The 14,616-nt window shown below is 33.8% G+C and overlaps 1 protein-coding gene and 1 non-coding gene across 2 annotated transcripts in view; both read left to right on the top strand.

Annotated features, from left to right (window-relative positions):
• IL1RAPL2 (interleukin 1 receptor accessory protein like 2) overlaps positions 1-14,616 on the top strand; it is a 583,210-nt gene that overhangs the window by 534,565 nt on the left and 34,029 nt on the right. The gene's annotated exons all lie outside the window — the stretch shown is intronic.
• LOC136386675 (small Cajal body-specific RNA 20) lies at positions 4,207-4,322 on the top strand. Its single transcript, XR_010748023.1, has one exon. It is a non-coding gene; the product is annotated as a small Cajal body-specific RNA 20 (non-coding RNA).

Below are 14,616 nucleotides of genomic sequence, written 5' to 3'. Positions count from 1 at the left end.
ATTCTTAATTTTTTGAGGAACCTTCATACTCTTTTCCACAGTGACTGCACCAGGAGCCAAAAACACACAATGGAGAAAAGAAAACCTTTTCAATAAATGGTGCTGGGAAAATTGGAAAGCGGCATGCAAAACAACGAAACTAGATTGCATTTTGCGCCATATACAAGAATTAACTCAAAACAAATATAAGACCTAAATATAAGATCTGGAAAAATAAATTACATAGAAGAAAATATAGACACCAAACTTATGGACTTTAGACTTACAGCACACTTTATAAATTTAACTTCAAAGGCAAGAGCAATAAAGGCAAAAATAAATGAATGGAATTACACTGCTCACAAAAATTAGGGGTTATTTTAAAGCTTCATAATTATGTTGAAATATCCCCTAATTTTTCTGAGCAGTATATATCAAAATAAAAAAGCTTCTGCACAACAAAAGTAACTGCCAACAAAACAAAAAGCAAGCAGCTCCTGCAAGGGGTTAATATCCAAAATATACAAAGAACACATACATCTCAACATCAAAAAATCTAATTGAAAAATGGAAAAAGAATGGACACTTCTTCCAAAAAAATATACAGATGTCCAGCAGATATATATGTAAAGATGTTCAACTTCACTAGCTATTAGAGAAATGCAAATCAAAACTACAAGACTTTTCCCATTACCATTTATCCCCTACCCCCTCCTCCCTCTACTACCCACCCTTTCCCCTCTGGTAATCACCATGCTGTTGTCTGTATCTATGAGGTATTTTTGTTGTTGTTGTCTATTTGTTTCAATTTATCCTTTACTTTTTTCATCCAGTCCTGCAACCCCTTTCCTCTCTGAGAGCTGTCATTCTGTTCTCTGTCTTTATACAGTCTATTTCTATTCTGTTAGTTTAATTTGTTCATTACATTCCACATAAGATAACACATAATACAATATATACATAATGCATTATGGGATTGTAGAACTGAAAGCAATATTACTTTATTAACTAATGCTCACCCCAATAAATTCAATTTAAAAAAGAAAAAAAAACTACAATAAGATAGCACCTCATACCTGTTAGATTAGCTATTATCAACAAGGCAAGTAATAACAAGTGTTGGAGAGGGTGTGGAGAAAATGGAATTCTCATTAACTGCTGGTGGGAATGTAAACTGCTACACTCACTGTGAAAAACAGTATGGAGTTTATTTAGCCATTCTTGGCATCCAGAAAACAAGCAAGAAGAAACTGGTTAAAAGCTATAGAGATACACTTTTTAAAGCTCACAGTACATCTGTCCCACATATTTTGGATGATTGTAGCACCATTCTCAAAGGTGATCTCAAAAGGGTAGAAATTCAGAATGTGGTCTGTCATTTTCTTATGTTTCCTGTTCATGGCTCTTGGAAACATTATGAATGACATATCAATTAAGCACTGTATTGAGCCTTGTTTCATTGAACATTCAAAAATTGATTAATTTTTCAAGAGAACAAATTAACTTTTCCAATCAATACCAATAAGTAATCATGGCATGTCACTCTTTATGCATAATATCTTTACCTACAAACTACTGTAAACCTTGGAATGTGTGTAGCATGACTTAGGTAAGCCAAGATAAAAAAAAAAGAAGACTGTAAGTCACTACCTTAAAAAGGCAAATGTAAATCTTAGATTTTATTATATTGAAATAGTGAAGATTAGAATTTTTATTTGTGTGTTTTTTTTACATCATAGTTTTACCTCAAAGTAGATGAGTTTATTATGTTTTATTTTTTATTAATTTTAATGGGGTGACATTGATCAATCAGGATATATAGACCAATGGAACAGAATAGAACGGCCCAGAAATAAAACCACATGTATATGGTCAAATAATTTTTGATAAAGGGGCCAACAACACACAATGGAGAAAAGAAAGCTTCTTCAACAAATGGTGCTGGGAAAACTGGAAAGCCACATGCAAAAGAATGAAACTCAGCTATACTTTGTCTCCTTGTACTAAAATTAATTCAAAATGGATCAAAGACATAAATATAAGACCTGAAACAATAAAATATATAGAAGAAAACATAAGTACTAAACTCATGGAGTTTGGTTATAAAGAGCACTTTATGAATTTGACTCCAAAGGCAAGGGAATTGAAGGCAAAGATAAATGAATGGGACCACATCAGACTAAGAAGTGTTTTTTTTATGTTTTATTTTTATAGCGATAGAAAAAAAGCAGAGTGGTGACTAACATCAAAATTTTTGAGTTATCTTTAATTTTAGTTTTATTGTTGCTATTATATAAACAATGTGAGTGGGTTTTAATTAACTTTTTTGTTTCCACAGCAAATTAGAGAAATGCTATTTGATGAGTACATATACATGCTCTTTATCAAGGTATTGTGTGTACCTAACCATTATAGCAGACCATTTATAAGTATTATTCACCTTTATTGAGACATATCTTCAAAATGAGAAAATGGAATGTGCCGAGCATAATTATATGTTCCAAAAAAATATGAGAATTTGGTCACTTACCTATAGTTTTTATATACAACAATAGCTAAAAACCTGAGTTCTTACCTGTACACATAAAATAACGAGGTAAAATATGCTACTGATGAAAATGTTACTGGTTCCTAGGTGTCAGTAAGTGTAAAGTATCCAATTGGGAATAGAAAAGGTGCCTTTTCTATATGAGAACATGAAAGGAAGGATACTGTGATTCATTTGTTTTGAGTCTTGATTTTTAGATGATACAATTTATTAAGTTAACCTGCAGAAATTAAATATTTTCTTCCCCTATGTTCATAACTGAGACTGAGGCCTGACCTGTGGTGGCGCAGTGGATAAAGCATCGACCTGGAAATGCTGAGGTCGCCGGTTCGAAACCCTGGGCTTGCCTGGTCAAGGCACATATGGGAGTTGATGCTTCCAGCTCCTCCCCTCCTTCTCTCTCTCTCTCTCTCCCTCTCTATCTCTCTCTCTCCCTTTCTCTCTCCTCTCTAAAATGAATAAAAAAAAATTAAAAAAAAATAACTGAGACTGATCAGTTGTAGTACATATTTGTAAGATTAAATTCATGCTAATATTATACAATATTTCAAGGATCAACTATTCCATTTGGCATCTATATCTCCAATGTGGTCCATATTGTCAAGGATAATTGAGTGAGATAGAACATTTTGATTAGAATACTTTATGTTTTGACTCAAATCCAGTTGTTTTAAGGGGAAAAATTCAATGTGGTGGAGAGAGACTTCAAAGATTTTCATTAAGAAGGAGAGTTAAAATGGTTTATATTCCTATATGGAGTATAAACTTTGCACCTTAAATACACAATCTCTGTACTTGCTGAAGGGGATGCTAAAAAGTTAACATGTATACAGTGAAGATTAATAAATAAATATTAAATCTCCTTAAGAAATATTCAGTTTCATAATGCCAAATGTCATCTAAATAACTTATCCAAATTTTTTATTTCTTTATTTAAATATTTTGGCACCTCATATTACAACTTAGTTTTACCTATATATATTTTGTTCATGTTTCCTGTTGATTCATATCTAAGGCAGTATTTACTGGAAGTTTTTATAAAATAATATTTTTGGTTTTTTTCTATTTTTAATTTTTTTATTTAAAAAAATTAAATAGCACTTTAAATTCAGTATTATTTTATATTAGTTTTAGTTGTACAGCATAGTGTATAATCATTTATTTTACAAAGAATTTCCCGTGATATTTCCAGTTACCTAATAGGCACCATACATAGTTATCACAATATTATTTACTATACTTCTTATGCTGTACTTTACCTCTGCATGACTCATTGAAATATGTACTTCTCTAACCTAACCTTCCTCCCTTCCAGAAACTATCAATCTGTCGTCTGTGTCTATGAGTCTATTTCTTTTTTATTTAAATTTTTTTTTTTATTTATTCATTTTTAGAGAGGAGAGATAGAGGGAGAGAGAGAGAGACAGGGAGGGAGGGAGAGAGAGGAGAGAGAGACAGAGAGAAGGGGGAGGAGCTGGAAGCATCAACTCCCATATGTGCCTTGACCAGGCAAGCCCAGGGTTTCGAATTGGCGACTTCAGCATTTCTAGGTCGACACTTTATCCACTGCGCCACCACAGATCAGGCTATGAGTCTATTTCTGTCTTGTTTGTTCATTTATATTATTCTTTAGATTCCACATAATAGCAAAATCATGTATTATTTGTTTTTCTCTAACTGACTTATTTTACTAGGCATAATAACCTTTAAGTTCTGGAGGCCAAGATCAGCCTTTGAGGATCATTGTCAGGGCTGCTATGAGCTGGGTAGTCCTGTTTTCCTACCTCAAATATTTGTTTTGGGGAGCCCATACTTGATGGTGTATGCTGACCTCACAGCCAGACTAGGGCCTGAAGTGGCAGCAGTGGGCATTGAGCCTCTAGCTTAGTGTAGATAACTGCTAGGCTCTTGTGAGCCAATCCTGGCCTAGGTTGCCCCAAAAGTAGTCTTGCCCCCTGCCTGCCCGCCTACCACAAAGATGCCTGCGAGAGAGTGGGGACTTGCACCTCCTGTTCTACTAAATAAACTGCTTTGACCCCAGTGATGTTACCAGGGTAGGGGAGTTGTCCAGAAGTGGGACTTATATTGTAGAAGGGGCATCTGAGGCCACCTAACTCAAAGGAAGCTCACTATTTTTCTCTGCCTGGATTAATTTTGGTGCCAGCCAGCCTGCTTCATCAACTCACAGCTGTGTCTCCTGCACAGAAAAAAAAAAAAAAAAAAAAAAAAAAAAAAAAAGGTCATCTATGCTGTCACAAATGGTAAGATATCATCCTATTTTATGGCCAAGTAACATTTCATTGTATATATGTATCACCACTTTTTTACCCACCTATCTACTAATGGGCACTTGTGTGGCTTCCATAGCTTGGTTATTGTAAACAATGCTGCAATTAACAATAAATGTGCATATATTCTTTCAAATTAACGTTTTGGTTTCCTTTGGATATATACCCAGAAGTAGAATTGCTGGGTCATCAGGCAGTTCCATTTTTAATCTTTTGAGGAAACACCATACTGTTTTCCACAGTGACTGCACCAATTTGCATTGAAACCAAGAGTGCACAAGAGTTCCCTTTTCTTTACATCCTCACCAGCGTTTGTTTGTTAATTTATTGATAATAGCCATTCTTACAAGTGTGAGCTGATATCTCATTTTGGTTTTAATTTATTCCCTATAAGCATCTTTTAACATTTCTTTTGGCTATCTGTATATCCTCTTTTGAGAAGTGTCAATTTAATTTCTTAACCCATTTTTTTTTAATTGGAAAGTTTGTTTATTTGGTGTTGAGCTGTATGAGTTCTTTAGAAGTTTTGGATATTAACCGCTTATCAGGTGTATCACTGGAGAATATTTTCTCCCATTCAGTGGGTTGCCTTTTTCATTTTGTTGATGGTTTCTTTCGCAAAAACTTTAGTTTGATGTAGTCCCTATATTTATTATTTTTTCTTTAGTTACCCTTGCTCAAGGAGATACATTAAAAAAAAAAAAAAACATTACTAAGAGAAAATCTGAGAATTTACTGCCTATATTTTCTTCTAGGATTTTTATTGTATCGTTTTACGTATATGTCTTTAATCCATTTTAAGTTTATCTTATTTATAGTGTAAGAAAGTGGTCTAGTTTCAATTTTTGCATGTGTTTGTACAATTTTTCCAATACCATCTAATAAATATAATAGATTGTCTTTAATCATTGTATGTTCTTGCCACCTTTGTCAAAAATTAATAGGCCATGAAAGTGTAAGTTTGTTTTTGAGCTACATGTTCTGTTGCATTGATCTATATTTCTGTTTTTATGCCAGTAGCATCCTATTTTGATTACTATGGCCTTGTAGCATAGTGTGATATCAGGTAGTGTGACACATCAAACTTTGTTCTTCTTTCTCAAGATTGTTGTAGCTCTTCAAGCTCTTTTGTGGTTCTGTGTACATTTTTTGTGTGTGTGACAGAGAAAGAGAGAGAGACAGAAAGAGGGACAGTTAGGGAAGACAGACAGAAAGGGAGAGAGATGAGAAGCATCAATTTTTCATTGTGGCACCTTCGTTGTTCATTGATTGCTTTCTCATATGTACCTTGATCAAGGGTGGGGGGCTAAAGCAGACTGAGTGACCACTTGCTCAAGCCAGCCACCTTGGGCTCAAGCTAGTGAGCCTTGCTCAAACCAGATGAGCCTGTGTTCAAGCTGGTGACCTCAGGGTTTTGAACCTGGGTCCTCTAAGTCACAATCCAATTCTCTATCCACTGTGCCACTGCCTGGTCAGGCCCATGTACATTTTTTGATTATTTGTTTTAGTTCTGTGAAGCATGCCATTGGTATTTTGATAGGAATTGTTTTGAATCTATTAATTGTTATGGGTAGTCTGAACATTTTAAAATGTTAATTATTTCAATCCATGAGCATATGCTTCCATGTATTTGTATCTTCTTGAATTTCTTTCTTCAGTGACATAATTTTCAGAGTATGGGTCTTTTACCTCCTTGGCTAGATTTATTCTTAGTATTTTTTTGTTTTTGTTTTCTTTTTTCTCTTTTGATACAATTGTTAATAGAACTGTTTTCTTAGTTTTTTGTTTGTTTTTTGTCTTTTGGTTCTTTATTACTGTATACAAATGTTACTGATTTTTGTACATTTATTTTGTATACTGCTACTTTATTGAATTTATTTATTAGTCTTAGTAGTTTTTGGTTTGTATTTCATAAGATTCTTTATATGCAGTGTCATATCATCTGCAAATGACAATTTTACTTCTTTCCTTCCAATTTGGATGACTTTCATTTATTTTATTTTTTTATCTGATTGCTGTGGTTAGAACTTCCCATACTATGCTAAATAAGAGTGGTGAATGTGTACATTTCCTGCATGTTCCTGACTTTAAGGCAAATGCTTTTAGTTTTTGAATATGGTGTTAGCTATGGGTTTGTTATATATGGAATTTATTAGGTTAAGATATGTTTTTTTAATATTTTTTATTTTTTGATTGTTGAGAGAGAGGAAGGGAGAGAGATAGAGAGACAGAAACTTAGATTTGTTTCTGTATGTCCCCCGACCAGGGATCAAACTGGCAAACATTACGTATCAAGGCAATGCTCTAACTATTCAAGCTGTCCAGCCAGGGGGAGATATGTTTTCTTTATTCCCACTTCTGCTGAGAGTTGTTCGTTTTAATTATAAATGAGTGCGGGATTTATTCAAAAAGTTTTTGTATATCTATTGATATGAGCATATGATTCTTACTCTTCACTTTGTTTATATCGTGTATCATTTTAATTGATTTGTGGACATTGTACTAATCTTGAATCCCATAAATGAATCTAATTTGATTACAACATGTATTCTTTTTAATATATTTCAGGATTTGGTTTGCTAATACTTTGTTAAGGTTTTTGCATTTATGTTCATCAGGGTTATTGACCTATACTTTTATTTTTCTTTGTAGTGTCTGCATCTTATTGTAGAATAATTTTGGCCTTGTAAAGTGAGCTTGGGAGTCTTTTCTCCTCTTGAATTTTTTGAATATTTTGAGATGCCTTGCTATTAGTTTTTTGAATGGTTGTTAAAATTTCACTGTGGCCTAACCAGGCAGTAGCGCAGTGGATAGAGCATCAGACTGGGATGCAGAGGACCCAGGTTTGAATCCCCAAGGTCGCAAGCTTGAGTGCGAGCTCATCTGGTTTAAGCAAGGCTCACCAGCTTGAACTCAAGGTCGCTGGCTTGAGCGAGGGGTCACTCAGTCTGCTGTAGCCTCCAGATCAAGGCACATATGAGAAAGCAATCAATGAGCAACTAAAGTGACATAACTACAATTTGATGCTTCTCATCTTTCTCCCTTTCTGTCTGTCTCTCTCTGTCTCTGTCACAAAATTTTAAAAAAACAAACAAAAAACAAACAAACAAAAAAAAACTCCCTTGTGGAGTTGTCTGATCAAAGACTCTTGTTTATTGGAAGTCTTTGGATTAGTGCTTCAATTTTATTAGTTGTGATTGATTTCTTTAGATTTTCTGTTTCTTCTTGATTCAGTTTTGGGACAATATATGCTTCTAAGAATTATTTATTTAGGCCTTCTCTCTGTTTCTTCATGTGTCTGGTTAAAAGCTTGTCATTCTGTTTATCTTTTCAGGTAACTACCTGATGGTTTCATTGTTATTTTATGTTGTTGGTGTTTTTTTAAACTATATTTTGCTTTTTTTCTACTGTGGACTTTATAATTTCTTTCCTTCTCACTTTGATCTTTGATTGTTGTTATTTTTCTAGTTCATTAGGTATAAGGTTATATTATTTGATTTTTGTTTGTTTCTTGTGGCAAGTCTGTAATACTATGAATTTTCCCCTTAAGACTGCTTTTACGGTGTTCAGTAAATTTTGTGGTGTGCTCTCATTTTTATTTGTTTCAAAGTATATTTTTATTTCTTTTTTTAATCCCATTGTTAACCTATTCATTGTTAGTAACATTTTATTTAACCAGTATGGGTTTTGTGTTTTTCAGTTTTTTTCTTGTGATTGATTTCTAGTTTCACACCATTGTGGTCAAAGAAGATGTTCCATATGATTTCAATCTTTTTAAATGTATAAAGACTACTTTGTGTTTCAACACATGATCTATCTTAGAGAATGTCCATGTGCACTTGTAAAGAATGTATATTCTCCTGCTTTAGGGTGAAATTCTTTGGAGATATTATTTAAATTCATCTGCCCTAGTGTATCATTTAAAGCCACTGTTTCTTTGTTAATTTTCTGTCTGGAAGATTTATTCATTGATGTCAATGGATTGTTAACATCTTCTACTATAACTATATTCCTGTTGATCTCTTTCTTTATGTCCATCAATATTTTCTTTATATATGTGTGTGTGTGTGTGTGTGTGTGTGTGTGTGTGTTATGAGAGAAGGAGAGATAATGAGACAAACTCCTGCATGCACTCCTGCCAGGATCCACCCAGCAACCTATGTCTGGTGCCAATGCTCTAATTAACCAAGCTATCCCCAGCACCCAAGGCTTATGCTTGAGCCAATTGCACAAAGCTGTGAAAGGAAAGAGAGAGAAGGGGGAAAAGGGAGGGAAGAGAAGTAGATGATAGTTTCTAATGTGTGCCCTGACCGGAGATTGAACCCAGGATGTCTGCACAACAGGCTGATGCTCTATCCACTGAGCCAACAGGCCAGGGACTGCTTTATATAGTTAGGTGCTCTTATGTTGGGTGCATAAATGTTTACAATGGTTACATTATCTTGATATATTTATTTTTTATTGTTATATAGTGTCCTTTGTCTGTTATGGTAGCCCTTGTTTTAAAGTCTGTTTTGTCTGATATGTGTTACTACACCAGCTTTTTTTTAATATGCATTTTCATAAAATATATTTTTCCATCCCTTTACTTTTAGTCTGGGTGCACCTTTCATTCTAACTTTGGCCTCTGGTAGACAGCCTATATATAGGTCTTGTTTCTTATCCATTCACATACCCTATTTATTTTGATTGATGCATCTAAACCATTTACATATAAAGTGATCATTGAGGAGTACATATTTATTTCCATTTTATTCTTTATAACTATGCCCCAATTTTTTTCTTTTTTCTTCTTAAAAAAAAAGAACCTTTAACATTTCTTTTAATACTAGTTTGGTGGTAATAAACTCCTTTTCTTTTTCTAGTCTGGAAAGCTCTTCATTTCTCCTTCAATTTTAAAGTACAGCCTTGCTGCATATAGTAGTCTTAGTTGTATGTCCTTGCTTTCCATAACTTTGAAAAATTCATGCAATGTCTGTCTTCTGCCTTGAAATATTTCTATTGAGAAATCAACTGATAGTCTTATGGGAGCTTCCTTGTGAATAACTGTCTTTCCCTTGATGCTTTTTAACACTCTCTTTGTCTTTAACAATTGCCATTTAAATTATGATGTATCTTTTTGTGTATCACTTTCGATTCATTTTGTTTGGGACTCTGCACTTCCTGAACTTATGTGTCTTTTTTCTTCACTTGTTACGGAAGTTTTCAGTCATTCTTTCCTCAGAATGTTCTCAATCCTTTACTTTCTCTCTCTTCTTCTTTTAGCACCCATATGATTTGGATTTTGTTGTGCTTCATATTATCTCAAAGTTCCCTTAAATCAACCTTATTTTTTATAAATGTTTATTAAAATTTTAATGGAGTAACATTAATAAATCAGGGTAAATATGTTCAAAGAAAACATCTCCAGGTTATCTTGTCATTCAATTATGTTGCATACCCATCACTCAAAGTCAAATTGTCCTCTGCCACCTTCTATCTGGTTTTCTTTGTTCCCCTCCCCTCCCCCCTCTCCCTCCTTCTCCCCGTCCCCGGTAACCACCATACTCTTGTCCATGTCTCTTAGTCTCATTTTTATGTCCCACCTATGTATGGAATCATGCAGTTCTTAGTTTTTTCTGATTTACTTATTTCACTCAGTATAATGTTATCAAGGTCCATCCATGTTGTTGTAAATGATCCGATGTCATCATTTCTTATGGCTGAGTAGTATTCCATAGTGTATATGTACCACATCTTCTTTATCCAGTCATCTACTTTTTTTAAATTTATTTATTCATTTTTAGAGAGGGGAGAGAGAGAGACAGAGAGAGAGAAGAGGGGAGGAGCTGGAAGCATCAACTCCCATATGTGCCTTGACCAGGCAAGCCCAGGGTTTCGAACTGGCGACCTCAGCATTTCCAGGTCGACGCTTTATCCACTGTGCCACCACAGGTCAGGCTATCCAGTCTTCTATTGAAGGGTTTTTTGGTTGTTTCCATGTCTTGGCCACTGTGAACAGTGTTGCAATGAACATGAGGCTGCATGTGTCTTTATGTACCAATATTTTTGAGTTTTGGGGGTATATACCCAGTAGAGGGATTTCTGGGTCATATGGTAGTTCTATTTTTAGTTTTTTGAGGAACAACCATATTTTCTTCCATAATGGTTGTATTACTTTACATTCCCACCAACAGTGGATGAGGGTTCCTTTTTCTCCACAAACTCTCCAACACTTGCTATTACCTGTCTTGTTGATAATAGCTAATCTAACAGGTGTGAGGTGGTATCTCATTGCAGTTTTGATTTGCATTTCTCTAATAACTAATGAAGATGAGCATCTTTTCATATATCTGTTGGCCATTTGTATTTCTTCCTGGGAGAAGTGTCTGTTCATGTCCTCTTCCCATTTTTTTTTATTGGATTGTTTGTTTGTTTGTTGTTGAGTTTTATAAGTTCTTTGTATATTTTGGATATTAGGTCCTTAGCTGAGCTGTTGTTTGAAAATATTATCTCCCATTTAGTTGGCCGTCTCTTTATTTTGTTGTCAGTTTCTCTTGCTGTGCAAAAACTTCTTAGTTTGATGTGGTCCCATTCATTTATCTTTGCCTTCACTTCTCTTGCTTTTGGAGTCAAATTTATAAAATGCTTTTTAAAACCAAGGTACATGAGTTTAGAACCTATGTTTTCTCCTATGTACTTTATTGTTTCAGGTCTTATATTTAGGTCTTTGATCCATTTTGAATTAATTTTAGTACAAGGGGACAAACTGTAGTCGAGTTTCATTCTTTTGCATGTGGTTTTCCAGTTTTCCCAGCACCATTTGTTGAAGAGGCTTTCTTTTCTCCATTGTGTGTTGTTGGCCTTTTTATCGAAAATTATTTGACCATATATATGTGGTTTTATTTCTGGACTTTCTATTCATTTCCATTGGTCTGAATGTCTATATTTCTGCCAATACCATGCTGTTTTTATTGGGGTGGCTCTATAACATAATTTGAAGTCAGGTATTGTAATGCCCCCAGCTTCATTCTTTTTCTTTAGGATTGCTTTGGCTATTTGGGGTTTTTTATAGTTCCATATAAATTTGATGATTTTTTGTTCCATTTCTTTAAAAAATGTCATTGGAATTTTGATGGGAATTGCATTAAAATTGTATATTGCTTTGGGTAATATGGTCATTTTGATTATATTTATTCTTCCTATCCAAGAACAAGGAATATTTTTCCATTTCATTGTATCTCTTTTGATTTTCCTTAGAAATGCTTTGTAGTTTTCATTATATAGGTCCTCTACATTCTTTATTATGTTTATTCCTAGATTTTTGTTGTTGTTGTTGTTGTTGCAACTGTGAAGGGAATTATTTTTTTGAGTTCGTTTTCTAATGTTTCCTTGTTGGCATATAGAAAGGCTATGGGCTTTTGTATTTTAATTTTGTATACTGCGAACTTACTGTATTAGTTTATTGTATCTAGTAATCTCTTTGTGGAATCTTTGGGGTTTTCTATATATAGGATCATATCATCTGCAAAAAGTAAAACCTTTACTTCTTCTTATCTGATATGGATGTCATTTATTTCTTTGTCTTGTCTGATTGCAAAGGGTAGAACTTCTAGCACCATGTTAAATAAGAGTGGAGAGAGTGGACAACCCTGTCTTGTTCTGGATTTAAGGAGGAAATTCCTCAGTTTTGTGCCATTTAATATGATCTTAGCTGATGGTTTATCATAAATGGCCTTCATCATGTTCAGATATTTTCCTTCTATACCCATTTTATTGAGTGTTTTAAACATAAAATTGTATTGTATTTTATTGAATGCCTTGTCTGCATCTATTAATAGGATCATGTGGTTTTTGTTCTTTGTTGTGTTGATATGGTGTATTACGTTAACCGTTTCTCATATGATGAATCATCCTTGAGATTCTGGGATGAATCCCACTTGATCATGATGTATTATTTTTTTAATATGTTGCATTCAATTTGCTAGTATTTTGCTTAGTATTTTAGCATCTGTATTCATTAGAGATATTGGTTTGTAGTTTTTCTTTTTTTCTGCCTTCCTTGCCAGGTTTTGGTATGAGGGTTATGATGGCCTCATAAAATGTGTTTGGAAGTATTGCTTCTCCTTCAATATTTTGGAAGACTTTGAGTAGAATAGGAACCAAGTCTTCTTTGAATATTTGATAGAATTCGCTAGTATAACCATCTGGGTCTGCATTTTTATTTTTGGGTAGGTTTTTAATAGTTTTTTCTATTTCCTCCCTGGTTATTGGTCTGTTTAGGCTTTCTGCTTCTTCATGCCTCAGTCTAGGAACATTGTATTGTTCTAAGAATTTTTCCATTTCTTCTAGATCGTTGAATTTGGTGGCATATAGTTTTTCATAGTATACTACAATAATTCTTTGTATATCTTTGATATCTGTGGTGATTTCTTCTCTTTCATTTTGGATTTTGTTTATATGAGTCCTTTCTCATTTTTCCTTGGTAAGTCTTGCCAAGAGTTTGTCAATTTTGTTGATCTTTTCAAAGAACCAGCTCCTTGTTTTATTAATTTTTTCTAGAGTTTTTCTGTTTTCTGTTTCATTTATTTCTGCTCCGATTTTTATTATTTCCTTTCTTCGGCTGGTTTTGAGTTGTCTTTGTTCTTCTTTTTCTAGTACCTTAAGGTGTGCAGTTAAGTGGTTTACTTGGGCTCTCTCTTGTTTGTTTATATAGGCTTGAAGTGATATGATCTTTCCTCTTATCATTGCTTTTGCTGTATCTCAGAGATTCTGATATGTCGTATTGTCATTCTCATTTGTCTGTATATATCTTTTGATCTCTGCACTTATTTCTTCTTTGACCCATTCATTTTTTAAAAGTATGTTGTTTAGTTTCCACATTTTTGTGGGTTTTTTACCTCTTTTTTGCAGTTGAATTCTAGTTTCAAGGCTTTGTGATCAGAAAATATGCTTGGTACAATTTCAATTTTTCTGAATTTGCTGATGTTATTTTTGTGGCCCAACATATGGTCAATTCTTGAGAATGTTCCATGTACACTAGAGAAAAATGTTTACTCTGTCATTTTGGGATGAAATGTCCTGTAGATGTCTATCATATCCAATTGCTCTAGTGTTTCGTTTAAGGGCAATATTTCTTTATTGATTCTCTGTTTGGATGAATGATCTAGAGCCGTCAGTGGTATATTGAGGTCTCCAAGTATGATTGTATTTTTGTCAGTTTTTGTTTTTAGATCAGTCAGTAGCTGTCTTATATATTTTGGTGCTCCTTGGTTTGGTGCATAGATATTAGGAAGTGTTATGTCTTCTTAATTCAGTGTCTTCTTAATCATTATAAAATGACCATTTTTGTCTCTGATTACTTTTGCCGTCTTGTAGTCAACATTGTAAGATATGAGTATTGCTACACCTGCTTTTTTTTTTGGATGTTATTTTCCTGGAATATTGATTTCCAGCCTTTCACTTTGAATTTGTTTTTATCCTTATAGCTTAGATGTGTTTCTTGTGGCAGCATACAGTTGGATTTTCTTTTGTAATCCATTCTGCTACTCTGTGTTTTTTTATTGATGAGTTTAAACCATTTACATTTAGTGTAATTATTGACACTTGAGGGTCCCCTATTGCCATTTTATATATTGCTTTCTGTTAGTTTTATATCTTGTTTGATTATTCTCTTTTGTTTTTCTATAATTTGTTTTTGTTTGATTGTAATTCATACTTCTTTCCTCAGTTACTACCTTTTTTAAGTCATGTACTTCTGTAGTGGTTTTTTCTGAGGTGGTTACCATTAAGTAATGGAAAGGGTACCTACCATGTTCATTG

The sequence above is a fragment of the Saccopteryx leptura genome, chromosome X (genome assembly GCF_036850995.1).
Source record: "Saccopteryx leptura isolate mSacLep1 chromosome X, mSacLep1_pri_phased_curated, whole genome shotgun sequence".
Classification (NCBI taxonomy): domain Eukaryota; kingdom Metazoa; phylum Chordata; class Mammalia; order Chiroptera; family Emballonuridae; genus Saccopteryx; species Saccopteryx leptura.
The sequence above is the reverse complement of the archived record's forward strand: the minus strand, read 5'-3'. Positions and strand labels throughout refer to the sequence as shown.